The sequence below is a fragment of the Bufo bufo genome, chromosome 2, assembly GCF_905171765.1.
Source record: "Bufo bufo chromosome 2, aBufBuf1.1, whole genome shotgun sequence".
Classification (NCBI taxonomy): domain Eukaryota; kingdom Metazoa; phylum Chordata; class Amphibia; order Anura; family Bufonidae; genus Bufo; species Bufo bufo.
Window position 1 is genome coordinate 378357425 of NC_053390.1, and position 17921 is coordinate 378375345.

At 43.6% G+C, this 17921-nt stretch overlaps 1 protein-coding gene across 1 annotated transcript in view; it reads left to right on the forward strand.

Moving 5' to 3' along the window:
* Positions 1–579: 579 nt before the first annotated feature.
* Positions 580–17921, forward strand: part of LINGO2 (leucine rich repeat and Ig domain containing 2) — a 44772-nt gene continuing 27430 nt past the window's right edge. The window contains exon 1 of the mRNA XM_040420331.1: positions 580–685. The gene's annotated coding sequence lies outside the window, so the exon portion shown is untranslated. The remainder of the gene's footprint in view (positions 686–17921) is intronic.

The window sequence follows — 17921 nt, forward strand, 5'->3', positions numbered from 1 at the left end:
CCTAAACTTCCAGCAGGAATAATAAAGGAACAGCACAACACAGAGCCAGAGGTGTTATTCCATGGATAATACCAGGAGACGTGAAAGGTCCTCCGTAGAGGGATATTAGGTGGATCTTCGTTTTGTTGTGAGGCTGGATACAATCTATTGTTCCCTGGGAGCAGCCATTACAGGCTGACTATAGTGTTATGGATTAGTCATAGATAGGGAAACCCATATCTCCATCATAACTATATGCAGATGTGTGAACCGGACTCAGAGGCAGATATTGGTAATAGGGCTCTGAATGGAGCTTAATTAAAGGGGAGGTAATTTCACATGTAGTAGGCATTGAATTTAGACAAAGAGCCGGTCTCTTTCAGAAGGCATGGATAAGTGATAGCTTCTACCGTGAGACATGGACACATGAAAGGGTTGAGTGTCTGCATTCATATAAGACGGCGAGATGATTCTTGGCGTGTCCCTTGGGGCACAGTAAAAATGAGCACTGCCTGCTTCCTCCAGCCCCGGTGACAGCCCACCCCTGATGCCGTGTAAGTGCTGGGGAGGGATCGTCTGTGCATACAGTAGTCTGTACATCAGCTGCTCGCTGGTAAGGCCTTCTGAGAGCCTTCCGTTCAGCACTGGAGGACAGTGTCTGTCAGAAGAGGTGGCAATGTGCTCGGATCGCAGCCGTCATTCTAAGGTAAGGACAGAATCCTTAAAAGATCAGGAGAACGAGAACGCTAACACGGAGGAGAGGTTGTGATAGATGCCAGCATTATGCTGTTCTTGCTGTACTGTATGATTTGGCACTATTAGGCTGGAATCACATTTTGCTTTTGTGCCAGTTTTATGCAGTTTTTGAACCAAAACTTGTAGTGGATCCGAAAAGAAGGAAAAGTATCTGCTCCACGTCAAATCCGCGTGTGCGATTACAGCCTTAGGGCTCATGCACACAAACGTATCTTTTTTTTTTTATGATTCCATTCCCTTTTTTACAGGTCTGGATGCGGAAGCATTCAGTTCAATGGGGTTGGAAAAGAAAAGGGAAATGACTCCGTGTCTGTATGTTCGCATGTCTGTTTCGCAAAATTTTTTCAACGTGTCCTATTCTTGTCCGTTTTGTGGACAAAGACAGGCATCGTTACAATGGATCCGCAAAAAAAAAAGGATGCAGCGCAGACATGTCACCCTTTTTTTGCGGATCCGTGTTTTGCGGACCGCAAAATCCATATGGTCGTGTGCATGAGCCCTTAGGTGGGTTGGGTGGAGGACGATTCTGCTTGCACGTGTGTGATCTTTTCTTTGTGTATGGTATATCATTTGCTGTTGGTCTTTCTCTTGGCTCGCTTTAAATTGCCATATTGTACTGTAACTATCTTCTTGTCATAGGGCTAACATGCTCCGTAAAAACGGTCGCAATCTGGCGGCTGAAAAACTGTCGTAGGCCACACACACATATAAGGCGAAGCAGTTTCCATGTGGATTTGCGTACGAATTTCGCTAAAATTTCCCCAATGGACCTGCATCAAAATACACACGTTACTTGTGGATTTTTGCGACAGATTCGCTCTGGATTTCACTCTACTGTATGGGTTGCAAAGAGTTAAATCCACAATGCAAATCAGCAGAAAGAATTGACCTCCTGCGGATTTCAAAATCCGCACCGCAGGTTCGTGTACACACAGAACATTTCTGCAATGTGTAGGCGAGATGTTCGAAAATGTCATTATGCGGAACCATTCATTTCAATGGGACCGCAGAAAAAACAGAAATGACACCGTGTGCATTCCGTATTCGTATGTCTGCAAGTCAGTTCTGCAAACAAATGCCACATGTCCTATCCTTGTCCATTTTGTGGACAAGGATAGGCATTGTTACAATGGATCCGCAAAAAAAAAAAAAACGGAGCCATGTCTTGTGGACCGCAAAATGCATGAGCCCTTATGCTGTGAAATGTGATTTTACACATGCAGATTCACATGGCAAATCTGCAAGTAAAGCCTTCGTGTCCGTTCTCAAATCCGTGAAAAGGTGGTCAGTGATGCATTCGTGAAGGATCCGTGTGTCCATTCTTTGCTGTCTATGTGTCATCCGTGTTTCACGGACACTGTGCAGCTGAAAAATAAGCATCTCTTCCTAATGATCCGTGAAACACGGGTGAAACACGGATGCCATCCGTTTTGCATCCATGGTTTTCACGGACTTATAGACTACATTGGGTGTGATGGATCAGTGAACACAGACAAAACAGAGCATGCTTCCGTGCTAAAAAAAACGGACCCATGGACCGCGCTAAAACACTGATGTGTGAATACATGCATTAAAATGAATGGGGACGTGTGCTGTCCGCGGAGAACACGTTCAGCACACATACGTTAAACACTGACGTATGAATGAGGCTTAATACTCATACCTAATACCTTAGGGTACATCCATTTTGATGTGGAAAATCTCCAACAAATCAATGGCAAAGTGCAGGTGGGTTACATGCAGATTTTGCTGCAGATTTTGCCTGCTGCGGATATGAAATAGACAGTGTGGTCTTCATGCGATTTCGACTGCATGTGAACCAGGCCATGGCCGTTTTTCACATGAAACTTTGCATGGTATATGCTCTCAGTCTGCCCCCCGATGTTTTCAATGGGAAATTCACACTGTAGTTCATAGATTGAAGGTTTTCCTTGCAAAAAAGCAATATGTTTATTCTGCTCCACATCGCATGTGGAAATTCCAGTTGAAATCAATGGGAGGCCTAAAAATGACATTAAAATTTGTGTCAAAATCTGCACCAGATGGAAAAACACATTATAAAAAAACAGAAAAGGTGTGGGATTTTGACACAGATTATCTCCCTGCAGTTACGTTACAGTTTTTGGGGAAATTTGAAAAATGACTTAATGATCACAGTGTAAGGCCCCTATCACACAGGCGAGTTTTCCGAGCGGGTGCAATGCGTGAGGTGAACGCATTGCACCCGCACTGAATCCGGACCCATTCACTTCAATGGGGCTGTGCACATGAGCGGTGATTTTCACGCATCACATGTGCGTTGCGTGAAAAAGCTCTATTTTGTGCGTTTTTCACGCAACGCAGGCCCCATAGAAGTCAATGGGGCTGTGTGAAAATCGCAAGCATCCGCAAGCAAGTGCGGATGCGGTGCGATTTTCACGCACAGTTGCTAGGAGACGATCGGGATGGGGACCCGATCATTATTATTTTCCCTTATAATATGGTTATAAGGGAAAACAATAGCCTTCTTAATACAGAATGCATAGTACAATAGGGCTGGAGGGGTTAAAAAAAAGAAAAAATAATTTAACTCACCTTAATCCACTTGTTCGCGCAGCCGGCATCTCTTCTGTCTTCATCTTTGCTGTGCAGTAGGAAAAGGACCTGTGGTGACGTCACTGCGCTCATCACATGGTCTGCCACATGATCTTTTTACCATGCTGATGGATCATGTGATGGACCATGTGATGAGCGCAGTGACGTTATCAAAGGTCCTTTTCCTGTGCACAGCAAAGAAGGAGACAGAAGAGAAGCCGGGCTGCGCGAGCAAGTGAATTAAGGTGAGTTAAATTATTATTTTTTTTTTTTTAACCCCTCCAGCCCTATAGTACTATGCATTCTGTATTCAGAATGCTATTATTTTCCCTTATAACCATGTTATAAGGGAAAATAATACAATCTACACAACACCGATCCCAAACCCGAACTTCTATGAAGAAGTTCGGTTTTGGGTACCAAACATGCAGATTTTTCTCACGCGTGTGCAAAACGCATCACAATGTTTTGCACTCGCGAGGAAAAATCGTGCAACACACCCGCATCTTATCCGGGCCAAAAACATGACGCCCGTGTGAAAGAGGCCTAAGAATTGCTTGTAACCGTTTATGGCTTTTATATACTTTTCTATCACTATCCAATGATCCACCATCAATATGGCCACATTCATTCTGAATATTGCTGAATGTAAATCAAAACTTGCTCAAGGGTTTTTAGCTGCGTTTTTTTTTACTTTTATATTTTTGTGGTGCTTTAGCACCTATGCTTTTTACAGTAAAAACTCCAGCTCCAGATGTTAAAGAGAACCTGTCACCGTGAATTTTGGTTATAGAGCTGAGGACATGGGTTGCTAGATGGCCGCTAGCACATCCGCAATACTCAGTCCCCATAGCTCTGTGTGCTTTTATTGTGTAAAAAAAACGATTTGATACATATGCAAATTAACCTGAGATGAGTCCAGCGTGATGGAGCCCAGCACCGCCCACATCCTCAGAATCTCCTCCTTGCTCCCCGACATCAGAAAGCTAGAGTGCCGTAATCTCGCGATGCGCGAGCTAGGGCATGCGCAGTGTCGTCATTGTGTTCCTTCCCTGTGCTGACATTAGCCTCAGGGAAGGAACTGCGCATGCGCTAGCTCGCGCATCGCGAGATTACGGCGCTCTAGCTTTCTGATGTCGGGGAGCAAGGAGGAGATTCTGAGGATGCGGGGCTGTGCTGGACTCATCTCAGGGACAGGACTCGTCTCAGGTTAATTTACATATGTATCAAATCGTTTTTTTACACAATAAAAGCACACAGAGCTATGGGGACTGGGTATTGCGGATGTGCTAGCGGCCATCTAGCAACCCAAGTCCTCAGCTCTATACACAAAATCCAGGTGACAGGTTCCCTTTAATGAAGCAAAGTACACACAAGTGATTTTTACCAGTTTTCTGTCTTTCTGGCGTCTTTTTAAAAACGCAGTAAATATTTATCACCTTTAATTTTCTAAAGGAGCTCTGAAAAATAAAAGGTGGAATCTGGTTGCCATAGGCAACTAAACAAGTTTTTCTTCACACCAGTTTTGATAAATCTACCCAGCATGTTGTAGCGCTTGGTGTTTTTTTCAGGCATTTTTACATTACTTGCTTTGTAGGGAAAAAACAAAAAATGCTAGTCGTAAAGGTACCTTTACACATGGCGATTATCGTGTAAATTATAGTTAAATCGAGCGAAACTGCACGATTATCGAGCAGTGTAAAAGCAGTGAACGATAGAGTGACAACTGACAATGGGTAGATTTCTCATTGGTTCAATAGTGTGCGGGCACAAAAATCATCGTTGGAGGCTAACAATTTCATACATGTAAACAAGAATCGTTCACTGCATGCACGATTACGGACGATTACACCGTGGGTGTGTTTTAACACGCCACTCAAGTTATCGCTTTGTGTAAATGCAACTGTCTGCTTTGCAAACAATGGAATATGGGATCAAAATTACAATTTTGTAAACGATAATCGGCGCATCTAAAGGGTCATGGTTGAAGCGATCACTACACCTTAAGACACAAAATGTCCCAGATCTACTAATCTTGTAGATGTTTTAAACCTAGACAGTCTGGGGGTCCTTTACAAAAAATTGTGCTTTATGCTTGTTTTGTTTCTCCCGTTCACTTAATTTATGATGTGACAAGGCGTGCACTTTGTAATAAAGTAGGTGCACCTCTGGCAGTCTGTACCCCTAGAGTAAAAAACAACTCTAGCCTGTTTTCAGGCCTAAAAGATAATAAATTTGTGAGGCCAAATTCCTGGCCCTGGCCACACCCCCATCACTCCCAAGTGTAGAAGACAGGGTTAAAATGTCCATGTTACAAAATCTTGTGGCAAGGACATTTAAAAAGTCACAAAAAGGGCTCTTTTGACAATTTTTACAACAAATATTGGAGTAAAAATGTTAGTAAATTACTCCCTCTGTCTAGACCTGCACTTGATTAGTGACTTAGGCTGAATAATAAATCTGGTGCAGGGATAGACATTTTTCTCTGTCTCCATACCAAACATTGGTTGGCTTACTTTTTTATACACCAGAATTGTACCAGTATTCTGGCACCAAATGGCACATATTAAGACCCTGTCCCTTTTTTCACAAAGCTTTACTCACTTTCTGCTAAGCCCGGCCCCTTTTTAAGCATGTTGGAGGAAATGTGTAGAAACCATATATGCAGGCTAGGACTGGCCCACTGGGGAGTCGGGGAAATCCTCGGTGGGCCCCCCAACCAGCAAGTGACCTTCCTTGCTTAGAAGCTGTCTGCAATAAGCTCCGCCTCCAGTACATAGTAGGATGCATGCTGCCTGCGATTCATCCTAAATTAGAAGGAGGGCTCCATACCAACGCTGATTGAGTGCCTGCACGTATGAAATAGTGTGTATGTAAGAGTACCTGCATGTATGACAGTGTGTGTATGTAAAAGTGCCTGCATGTCTGACAGTGTGTGTATGTGAGAGTGCCTGCATGTATGACAAAGTGCGTATGAAAGAGTGCTGGCATGTGTAGAAGTGTGCGTGTAAAAGAGTGCTGGCATGTGTATAAGTATGGATATAAAAGAGTGCCGGCATGTGTATAAGTGTGCGTGTAAAAGAGTGTCGGCATGTGTATAAGTATGGATGTAAAAGAGTGCTGGCATGTGTAAAAGTATGCGTGTAAAAAGTGCCGTCATGTGTTTAAGTGTGCATGTAAAAGAGTGCTGGCATGTGTAAAAGTATGCGTGTAAAAAAGTGCCATCATGTGTATAAGTGTTCGTGTAATAGAGTGCCGGCATGTGTAGAAGTATGCATGTAAAAGAGTGACGGCATGTGTATAAGTGTGCGTGTAAAAGAGTGCTGGCATGTGTAGAAGTATGCGTGTAAAAAAAAAGGCCGGCATGTCTAGAAGTATGTGTGTAAAAGAGTGCCGGCAAGTGTATAAGTATGCGTGTAAAAGAGTGCTGGCATGTGTATAAGTGTGCGTGTAAGGCTACTTTCACACTAGCGTTCGGGTGTCCGCTCGTGCGCTCCGTTTGAAGGGGCTCACGAGCGGCCCCGAACGCATCCGTCTGGCCCTAATGCATTCTCAGTGGAGGCGGATCCACTGAGAATGCATCCGCCTGCCAGCGTTCAGCCTCCGCTCCGCTCAGTGAGCGGACACCTGAACGCTGCTTGCAGCCTGGCCGTGCGGAGGCGAGCGGATCCGTCCAGACTTACAATGTTAAGTCAATGGGGACGGATCCGCTTGAAGATGACACTATATGGCTCAATCTTCAAGCGGATCCGTTCCCCATTGACTTACAATGTAAAGTCTGAACGGATCCGCTCAGGCTACTTTCAGACTTAGAAAATTTTCTAAGTAATAATGCAGACGGATCCGTTCTGAACGGATGCAAACGTCTGCATTATCGGAGCGGATCCGTCTGATGAAACATCAGACGGATCCGCTCTGAACGCTAGTGTGAAAGTAGCCTAAAAGAGTTTGGTTACTGTATCTATACACACAGCTTGGTTTCGTTTCTGTATCTATACACACATTTTGGTTCTGTTACTGTTTCTATGCACGCAGCTTGGTTCTGGTACTGTATCTATGTACACAGCTTGGTTTTGTTATTGTATCTATGCAGGCAGCTTGGTTCTGTTACAGTATCTATGCACACATCTTGGCTCTGTTACAGTATCTATGCACACATCTTGGCTCTGTTACAGTATCTATGCACACATCTTGGCTCTGTTACTGTATCTATGCACACATCTTGGTTCTGGTACTGTATCTATGCACAGAGCTTGGTTTTGGTATTGTATCTATGCAGGCAGCTTGGTTCTGGTACTGTATCTATACACGCAGCTTGGCTCTGTTACTGTATCTATGCACACATCTTGGTTCTGTTACAGTATCTATGCACACATCTTGGTTCTGTTACTGTATCTATGCACACATCTTGGTTCTGGTACTGTATCTATGCACACATCTTGGTTCTGGTACTGTATCTATGCACACATCTTAGTTCTGGTACTGTATCTATGCACGCTGCTTGGTTCTGTTACTGTATCTATGCAGGCAGCTTGTTTTTGTTACTGTATGTATGTATGCAGCTTAGTTCTGTTACTATATCTATGCACACAGCTTGGTTCTGTTATTGTCATGTTCGGGTGTGGGAGGGAAACACCACACCGAACATAGGAGGGAAAGGGGTGAGGGAACAAGGCCTGTAAACTAGGAAAAGGAGAGGAACATCTCCTAGTAAAACCCTATCAAAGTCCTGACTAACTACCAGTATGAACGAACCCCAGAGGTAGGTGAGTTCATACACAGGAATACTTAGTGTCCAAACTCAACCCTAAAGGACCCTGGTACTAATGTCAGGACTGAGACAACCTGTTCCTCCAAAAGCAAGGAAGGATGAAAAGAAGTCTCCCTCAGGCCTTAATACAAATGACAGGAAAATGCAACACACAAAATAATCCAAACAAAATACAAAAGGGAAAGAAAACACTTAACTTCAAGTGGCTATGGCAGCACCAGGAACTCAGCCGAGATCCACACACCAGCTATCCACAACTCAAACTGAAGCTATAAACCGCATAGCATAGTGGGAGAAACAACAATAAATAGAGAAGGTTAAATGACCATAATAGCCACACCTAGGGAAAGAAGGTGTGACAAGCACCAGAAACAAAACAGACGTCATTTGATCGAAACGGAAAACATGTCAGATTAAACCACGTGCTGCCAGTCTCACAGATCTCCTGCCACCTGTCACAGGAACATCCGTGACAGTTATTGTGTCTATGTACGCAGCTTGCTTCTGTTACTGTATCTATACACACAGCTTGGTTCTGTTACCTTATCTAAGTACAGAGCTTGGTATTGTTATGGTATCTAAGTACTGAGCTTGAAGGGGGTGCCTAAGTTACATCTTTTGAGGCCAAACTACAGGGATGCTGTTAAAATAAAATAAAAAAATAAAAAAAACACTTAAACTCACCATTCTGATCACTATTCGATCCCGCACCAATACTCTGTTCTCCCCGCCAGGCTGCAACTGGGACATAATGTTTCGGCTTGGCTGCCGTGGTAAAATGCCTGTGTACCGCACTTGACTGCTGTAACTAATCACTGGCCTCAGTGGTGTACAGCACCAAGGCCAGTGATTAGCTGCAGCGGTCAGTTGTCCTATTATACTACAGCTTCCTATAAAAAGGATTATTTTAAAGGATGTTGATGCAAATCGGAAAACACCCTTAAGTGTCCATATTTGCATGAAACTATAGGGTGAGCCCCTAGAGTCACTTCTACTGGTGGGCCCTTGATACCCCAGTCCGACACTGCATATATGTGTTGAATTGTGCCAATTTGTGACCAATTTGTGACCAATAAGGCCTCATGCCGTTGTGCGTCCGTTCCGTGCATTGGGGACCGCAATGCACAGGCAATGGCCGTGTGGCGGCCGGGACGGATCGAGACCCATTCAACTTGATCCGTCCGCACCACAAAAAAAATAGAACATGTTCTATTTTTTTGCGATGGGGAGGCATGGACAGAAAAACACCACGGAAGCACTCCGTAGTGCTTCCGTGGGGTTCTGATCCTCCGTTCCGCACAGCAGCTCTAGATTGCGGACCCATTCAAGCTGTTTGCGGGCTGCAATACGGCCACGGCCGTGCCGTGTGCATGAGGCCTTTTACAAAGGCTGCTTTTTCTGGAACTTTAAAATACAAAAATGAAAGCTTTTCGTATCTGTAGAACTTGGTTTGTGTCTTTTCCTTCAGGAGAGGTGTGCAGGTGTTGTGAGCACACTATTAACTCAGCTAATGAGCCTCAGCCTGTGACTACTGGTGAAGACACACCACTGTACTCTTTGCATATTCCCACACTTTTTTCCTCTTATTTTTAGAGACTGCAATCTGTATTCTGACTCAGCTGTTTTTCATTTACTTGTTTTTAAGCTTTTTTTTTTTTATTGAAATGAGTTTGCATTAGTATCTGAATGTGTGTCATTTAGAAGGATAAAGTTTTATTTCTGAACTCATTATTAGTTCCCCATTAGTCGCCCCATTTGTAAGTATTGTCATATGTATAAAAGCTGTTAATATCCTCGCCGATAACAAAGCAAAAGTCACAGATTTATAGTATGTGTTCAGAACTACAGAAATTTTCTCATTGTGATTTTTTTAGTTTCAAATGCCTCATGGATAATAATCATTTTCAGTTATCCAGATTTTGAAATCACGGCTAGGCTAAAATAAATTCCGATGGTGGTTAGAAAAAGCACTGGGGAGCATAAAAGATTTTTGATTGGTGAAAAATTATGCTATATGAATTTGTAGGAAATGCATCAAATTTACTTTTTTTTCCAAATATAATTTAAAAAAAGAGAGATATGGTGCTAAAAATTTGAATTGCACATGCTTTTAAAGGATATTCTTGAACAATGCATTACGGAAAGACACAATATCTTTACGTCATTTTAATTGCTCTAGGAAATGGCTTTACACATTCAGGTTTCTTGATGCAGTTTTTAAAGCCAAAGCCAAGAATGCTTCAAGAAATGAGGACACGTATAAAGGACAGGCTGATTCTTCTCCTTGCTTTGATTCCACCTCTGGCATTGACTCCAAAAACTGCATCAAGAAATCTGAACATGTAAATTCAGCCTAATGGCTCATGCACTTGTCCTTTGCCTGTTTTGTGTTCTGCAAATTGCAGATCCGCAAAACATGGACACCGGCCGTGTGCGTTCCACATTTTACAGAATGAAACAACCAGGCTACTGTTGAGCTAATCGAAGTATCCAAAGTGGACTTCTATTCGAATTTCTGGTAAAATTTGATTAGCTAGAAAGACAAATTTTCTCGTGCTTCGTGGTAACGGATTCATTTTTGCTAAAATGGTTGGAAGTAAAAATAATTATACTCTATTCAGTATAATTTTTTTTTAAACCCTGATTAATCCCTGAGCTGCTGAATGTGAGTCACAGATGCCGCAATCAGAGTTGAACGTGGCATCTGAAGGGTTAACTGATGGGGGCAGTGTGATTGCCGCTCCCCGTCATTGGAAAGGGATTCGTCATGAAGTAATTCGTAAAGAATTTAATTTCTTGTCAAAGCTGCCAAATAGAATTTTTCAAATCTTCACTCATCTCTATTCCAGGCCATAATAGAACAGTTATATCCTTGTCCGTAATGCGGAAAAGAATATAACATGTTCTGTATTTTTGCAGATGCCATTGATCAGACATTTGGAGACAGCACATGGCAGATACCAGGCGACTACTGCAGCTTTTATAACTTTATTCCATTTTTCACTGTGTTCAAATTTTGCCTGATCCTGGAAAACCCCTATATGGAGATATTTCTTTCTTCTAAAGTTCTGGAGAATGAAAGGCATCTTGATGCTTCCAGAGGCGGACTGGCCATTGATCCTACAGGGTAATTTCCTGGCAGGCCAATGCACTGGGGGCCACCCAAGCCCTCCGCTGGGTGGATACATAACAATCTGATGCTCTCAGTATTAACTAATGCTTATGCACATGGCCAGTGGCCGCTGGTGCCTTCCTGAATTCCACTTTATCTATGTCCTGAGTATGGTCATAGGGCAGTATTTTATGCTGCACTGTGGTATTTGTTTTTGCTGGGGCAGTATTTTGCGCTGCAAAATGGTATTGCTAGCCCCGCCCACTTCTGTGGTCTCTGCCTACTTGTGGCTTGCGTTGACCCAGCCTACTTGTGGCTTGCGTTGACCCTGCCTACTTGTGTTACTGCACCTTATGATAATTTGGCCTCACCTACAACATGAGGCGACTGTTATATTTTTTCCTGGGCCTCTTTAAGTTCCCAGTCTGCCCCTGGGTGCCTCCTCTGCAATGTTTTTCCATGCACAGTGGCATCTTAGCTCTTCACTGTGTAGGGAACTGCAGAGTGGCACCACTCATAACAGCTGTGACTAGTATAACACATCCTGATGGATTATACTTCTTATGGGATTCATCATGTTTCAGTCATGATTCCAGATTTTGATGGTAAGAACCGTGGAACCCCAGACAAATAATCATATAATGCAAACGTGAATGGTGGAAAATGGTGAAAATTCACTTCTCTCTCCATCTTAATAAAACTGTATGTACAGTACATGTACATATATTTATTTGCGTGTGTCTACATTTATTTAATGAAATTATTTCAGATATACAAATGGAAGTGTCTTGGATCTTGGATGTATTTAGTATTTAATTAGCTTTCTTGCTTTTAACTGGATACTTTAGATTCCCAGCCAACGCCAGAAGTCTGTTCAGAGCACATTTTTCTTATGTAGATTAATCATACCAGCAAAAAGATATTAATGTTTGTGTTTTATACTCCAACTTTGTTTTCAGTAATCTAACAGAGAAATATGAACGTTCTGAAATCTAATTTATTTGCCTTGGCTAATGTGTTTACATTAATGGGATAAATTGCACTGGCTATTTCTTGCATCTGGCTGCTCCGAGTTCAGCCTCCAGAATGAATCACTTCAGGGACATGCAAACGTATATCAGGCAGGATGGTTCTGCTTGTATATTGCTATGTTTGTGGCCCTTTTATCAATATGCATTCTTAATGTTTTCCTTTGATTTGAGTTGTATCCATGATATTTTAGGATTCTAGTAAATTGTGTGAACTATTAGTTTAACATAGAGACAATAAATTCAATATGCCAAGGAGGGCATGGAGATGCTAAACTGTTACCTTATTACACTAGTTGTAATTCTCAGTTTCCTGCTGTATTGCATGCGTTTTGAGCCTCTGCACCATGGGTGGTGCTCATCTGGCAACACTAAACCCTCTGGGAAGCTATTAATAATCATGACAATAAGGGTTGTACTGTACTTTGCTTACAAAAGGTTTTTGCTAGTAACAATGAGCTTAGCAGGACTTGGTGTTGTAATTAAACTTGTTCAGAAGGAAGCAACACACTTGTATATACTATAAAGTATGTAATGAACACAACTGGCTGAGGACACAAGGTATAACTATAATGATCACAGCTGGTTGAGGACACAATGTATAACTATAATTAACACAACTGGTTGAGGACACAAGGTACAACTATAATAAAACAACTGTTTGAGGACACAAGGTACAACTATAATAAACTCAACTGCTTGAGGACACAAGGTCCAACTATAATGAACACAATTGGTTGAGGACACAAGGTACAACTATATAGGTAAGGATATGATGACTGTAATAGGGGGGTTTAGCACAGGGACCATTAATAAATGAGAAATTTTGAGTTCTATTTTACAAATGTCAATAGGGTTAGCTAAATAAATGGTGCCTCACCAAGCTCAAGTATGATATGTAGTGTTGAGCGAGCATGCTCGGCCGCACACCAGTTTGGCTCAATCATCGAGATGCTCGGCACATGGCGGTATTCGGCCGAATACCGCATGTGCTAAAGCGCAATGCTCAGGTCTCCTCCCCACACGTTTGTTGGCTGCTACGTAGCCAATAAACATGCAGGTAAGTACTGCCCTTCACTGTAATGCTGCAGCCATGTTGGTTACTGGCATTACAGTACTTGGCTAGCCAGAACGCGTCATCAGGTGCTATATAGCACCCGATGACACGTGTTCGGCTTAGTGTTAGTCAGTGTGGCAGAAATATCTATTTTTAGCGCATCTTTCGCTAAATAGCGTGCAATAGTTTGCGACATTATCTGCGCTACATCTCCTGTGCAATGTGTGCATATCCCAAAAATATCTGTGACATCCAGTGTACTATTCCGTAGACGGTGTCCACTGAGGACAGTGACATTAGCTGCGCTACATCTCATGTGTAATGTTTCCACATCCCAAACACCTGTGACATTCCCTGTAATTTTATATTAGCCGCTGGTGACATCAGCAACATTTTCTGCAGAAGTTCTCCTATGTAACGTTTCCACATCCCAAATACCTATTACATTCCTGTAATTTTTTATTAGCCGCTGCTGACATCAGCGACATTATCTGCGGTATATCTCCTGTGTGACGTTTCCACATCCCAAATACCTTTTTTAGTTTTTTGGCACATACACTTACAAATCCTATGCTACTGTACGTGTGACATACTTTCAAGCATATATAACATTTAATATGAAGAAGGCGAGCAGTAAGGGACAGGGAAGTGGCCATGATGCTGATGGTGCATGCAGAGGCCGTGGCCCTGGATGCGTTGAAACTGTGCCTGCTGTCAGAGCACAAGAAAAACAATCATCCACGATACCTAGCTTCATATCCCAGTTTGCGGGGCGGCGCAGGACAACGCTCTCGAAGTCAGACCAGTGCGACCAGGTGGTTGGTTGGATTGCAGCAGATAATGCTTCCAGTCGGTTAAGCACCACCCTGTCTTCCACCAAGTCCAGTCTCAGTAGCCAAGAGTCTGGTCAACACAATCCTCACCCTGATCCTCCTTCCTCCCCCCATGGAGAGTCTTGCCAAACAAGTGATTCCACACTCGGATATTCCGAGGGGCTCTTTTCAGCGCCATTCCTTCATTTGGGCCTCTCGACAAGCTTGCTTGAAGATTGACATGAGATCTTGTGCCCTGATTCCCAAACTCTTAAGCATTCACATCACAAGAAGATGCCGGTGGGGAACGGCAATTAGTGTTTCACGAGGTGGATGATGATGATGATGAGACACAGTTGCCAATAAGTCAACAGCAATTAGTGTCTCAAGAGGTTGATGATGAGGATGAGACACAGCTGTCAATAACTGAGGTTGTTGTTAGGTCAACAAGTCAGGAGGATGTGCAGAGTGAGGAAGTGGAAGAGGATGTGGTGGACAATGAAGTCACTCAACAAACCTGGGAAGGTGGCAAGCCGAGCGAGGACAGCAAAGGGCGAGAAATCCGCAGCACCACGACAGGCTGGAAAAGGCAGTGGGGTGGGAGAAGGCAGGCCACACCAAACAGGTCCGAAACTGTTCCATGGAGCACACCCTTGTGGAAATCTCCTTTGCCAAACGGTAGGTGTTCCGCAGTCTTGCGCTTTTTTGAGGAAAGTGCGGACAACAAAAGAATTGTAGTTTGCAACCTGTGCCATACAAAAATGAGCAGGGGTGTGAGCACTAGCAACCTCACCTCCACCAGCATGATCAGCTTCATGGCATCAAAGCACCGTATAGGTTGTGACAAATGCCTGGGTCTACAATCTGTGTCTGCGGGTCACACCACTGCCTCCTCTTCCCCTGTGTTACATGCTGGCCAATCCCCTGTCATAGCCGCAGGCCCGGATGCCTCCCGCCCTGCACCTGGACCTTCGCAAGCGCCATCAGCGACCACATCCACTTTCGTGTCCCAGCGCAGCGTACAAATGTCCTTACCTCAGGCATTTAAACAAAAGTGCAAATACCCAGCCACCCACCCACAGGCTATAGCACTAATTGCGCAACTTTTCCAAATTACTGGCCTTGGAAATGGTGCCATTTAGGCTTGTGGACACTGAGGCATTTCGCAGCCTGATATCGGTGGCTGTCCCTCATTACGCAGTCCATAGCCACCACTATTGTTCAGGGTGTGCTATGCCCGCCTTACACCATCATGTGTCCCGTAACATCACCCGTGCCCTGACCAATGCAGTTACTGAGAAGATCCACTTAACCACTGACACATGGACAAGTGCTTTCGGCCAGGGATGCTACATTTCCCTGACGGCACACTGGGTGAACGTTGTGGAGGCCGGGAGCGAGTCATACCCTGGGATGGCACAGGTGCTACCGACGCCAAGGATTGTGGGCCCTAATTCCATCAGGGTTTCTGCCAGCACCTACATTAGTGGCTCCAACCCCCACTTCTCCTCCTCTGCCTCGTCTTCCACTTCCACCTCAGAATTATCCTCTTGCAGCACCAGTCAGTCATCAGTCGGCAGCTGGAAGCAGTGTAGCACTGCAGTGGCGAAGCGTCAACAGGCCATGCTCAAGCTGATCTGCTTAGGTGACAAACAGCACACCGCGGCAGAGCTGTGGCAGGGGATAAGTGACTAGACTGAGCTGTGGCTCTTGCCACTCAACCTAGAAGAAGGCATGGTTGTGTCTGATAATGGCCGTAACTTGGTGGCGGCTTTGGAGCTCGGCAAGCTCACACACATCCGCAAGTCATCGACAGCTTCCGCCGGTCTGTCAACGATGCAGCAGTGCTTACAATTGCCAGCTCACTAGCTGTTGTGCGACGTGAGCACAGGCTGGTACTCGACATTTCACATGTTGGCCAGGCTTTGTGAGCAGCAGAGGGTAGAAGTGGTATACCAGCTGTAATATGGTCGTCACCTTTCCAGTCAGCTTCCGCTCTTCACAAGCGAGGAGTGGGAATAGATGTCTGACCTCTGTGAGGTTTTAATAAACTTTGAGGAATCAACATAGATGGTGAGCGGCGATAACACTATTATCAGCGTCACCATCCCACCTCTTTGTCTACTCAAACGCTCCTTGCTCACAATTAAGGCCAACGCTTTGCATGTGAAAGAGGTGGAAATGCGGAAAGAGATTACACAGGGTGATAGCCAGACTACCCTCAGTTCATCTTCTCAGCGCACAGTTCATCTTCTAAGCGCAAATTGGATGATGATGAGGAGAAGCAGAAGATGGTTGCCTCCGCTACAAAGGGTAATACCCATGGAAGTTTAATTCCATCTGTTCAGTGTGGATGGGCAGAAGAGGATGAGGAGATTGAGACTCATCCTCCTGATGACGACAGTTCCTGTTGGGACTCTGGGACACATGGCTGACTTTATGTTAGGCTGCCTTTCCCGTGTCTCACGTGTTTTACGCATTTTGGACAACACCGATTACTGGTTGTTCACCCTTCTCAAATCCACCTACAAAGAGAACGTCTCATCTCTCATTCCTAAGACAGTTTCATGACACCCCACCAGCACTCTTTCCCTGATGTGCGGCCTAGTGGCACAAGGAGGGAAAAATTTTGGAAGATGGTGAAGGAGTACGTAGCAGGCTGGGTGTCCAAGCTGGCGCTCTACACCTTGGAGGTGCTTGCCTGCCCTGCCGCCAGCGTTTTGTCTGAGCGTGTATTTAGTGCTGCTGGGGGCATAATAACAAATTGTCAATATACTGTTAATTTTCTTGAATCCCAAAGAAGCTTTTTACAGATATGGCTCATTTTTTGCCAGGCTGCCACTACATTTGTTTGCTTGCTAGGACCATCACCCTTGTTAATTTGACTATCACATAAAGTTAATTAAACCAAATTGTGTCATGGTCTCAGGGGATAAGAACAATTATACACCAATTACAGAAAACCTCATTAATATACACACAGTAGTAATTGACACCAGGGATATAGATATATGACATCAGCTTCAGATATGTGTATGAGTGATACAAATGAAAAAGTTCTTGTTTATTTCATTCCTGCTGAATTCCACCCCTTAGTTAGTTACTATGGTACTTTATGCACTAAGCTATATCTACTGTTTGTCAAACTCCAAGAAGGAAAATATAATTAATGCTACCTGGTTGCTGTCAATTATACTACAAAAAAAGTCATCTTTTTCAAGCTCTTTCTTTAATATAACATCTTTTAGGAGTTGTGTAAAATGTAATAAGTTGGTTTGTAGGTTCAGAACATAATATTCTTTGACAGACAATTTTAGTGCTTACATCTGGCAGTTTTATTGACACACAGTGACAGAATGAAATTCTAAAAATGATACATTGGATTACAATGTGTGTCAAATCCTTTGCCTGATTTAAATCTCTAAATCTAGCAATATCTATTCACCTGTCTTTCAGACAAGATATTAGTCTCATTGATTTGAAGGCTTTTCCTTCTCCAGCATTTTTCATAGTGCATTACATAGGGTAAAAGAGCAAAAGCAATATATTTTAGGGTTTACCCTTTTATGCTTATACCGATTTGCAAAGTATTGGGCAGATTTACTAAGCCTGTAGACGGTGTAAACCAAGAGGGTACTGGATCAGATGCACTGTCCAGAAAACTGAAGTGTTTGCAGCATTTTTTGTGTAATTTGTGTCATGCCTGGCAGTTAACGTTTACTGAGGGGAGGCCAGATTTTTTTGGGCAGAGCTACATTTTTGGTCTGATTTACCATTGCAACTTTTTGCTAAAAGTTTGATATACAAATTGAACCTTTGCAATGAAGAACAT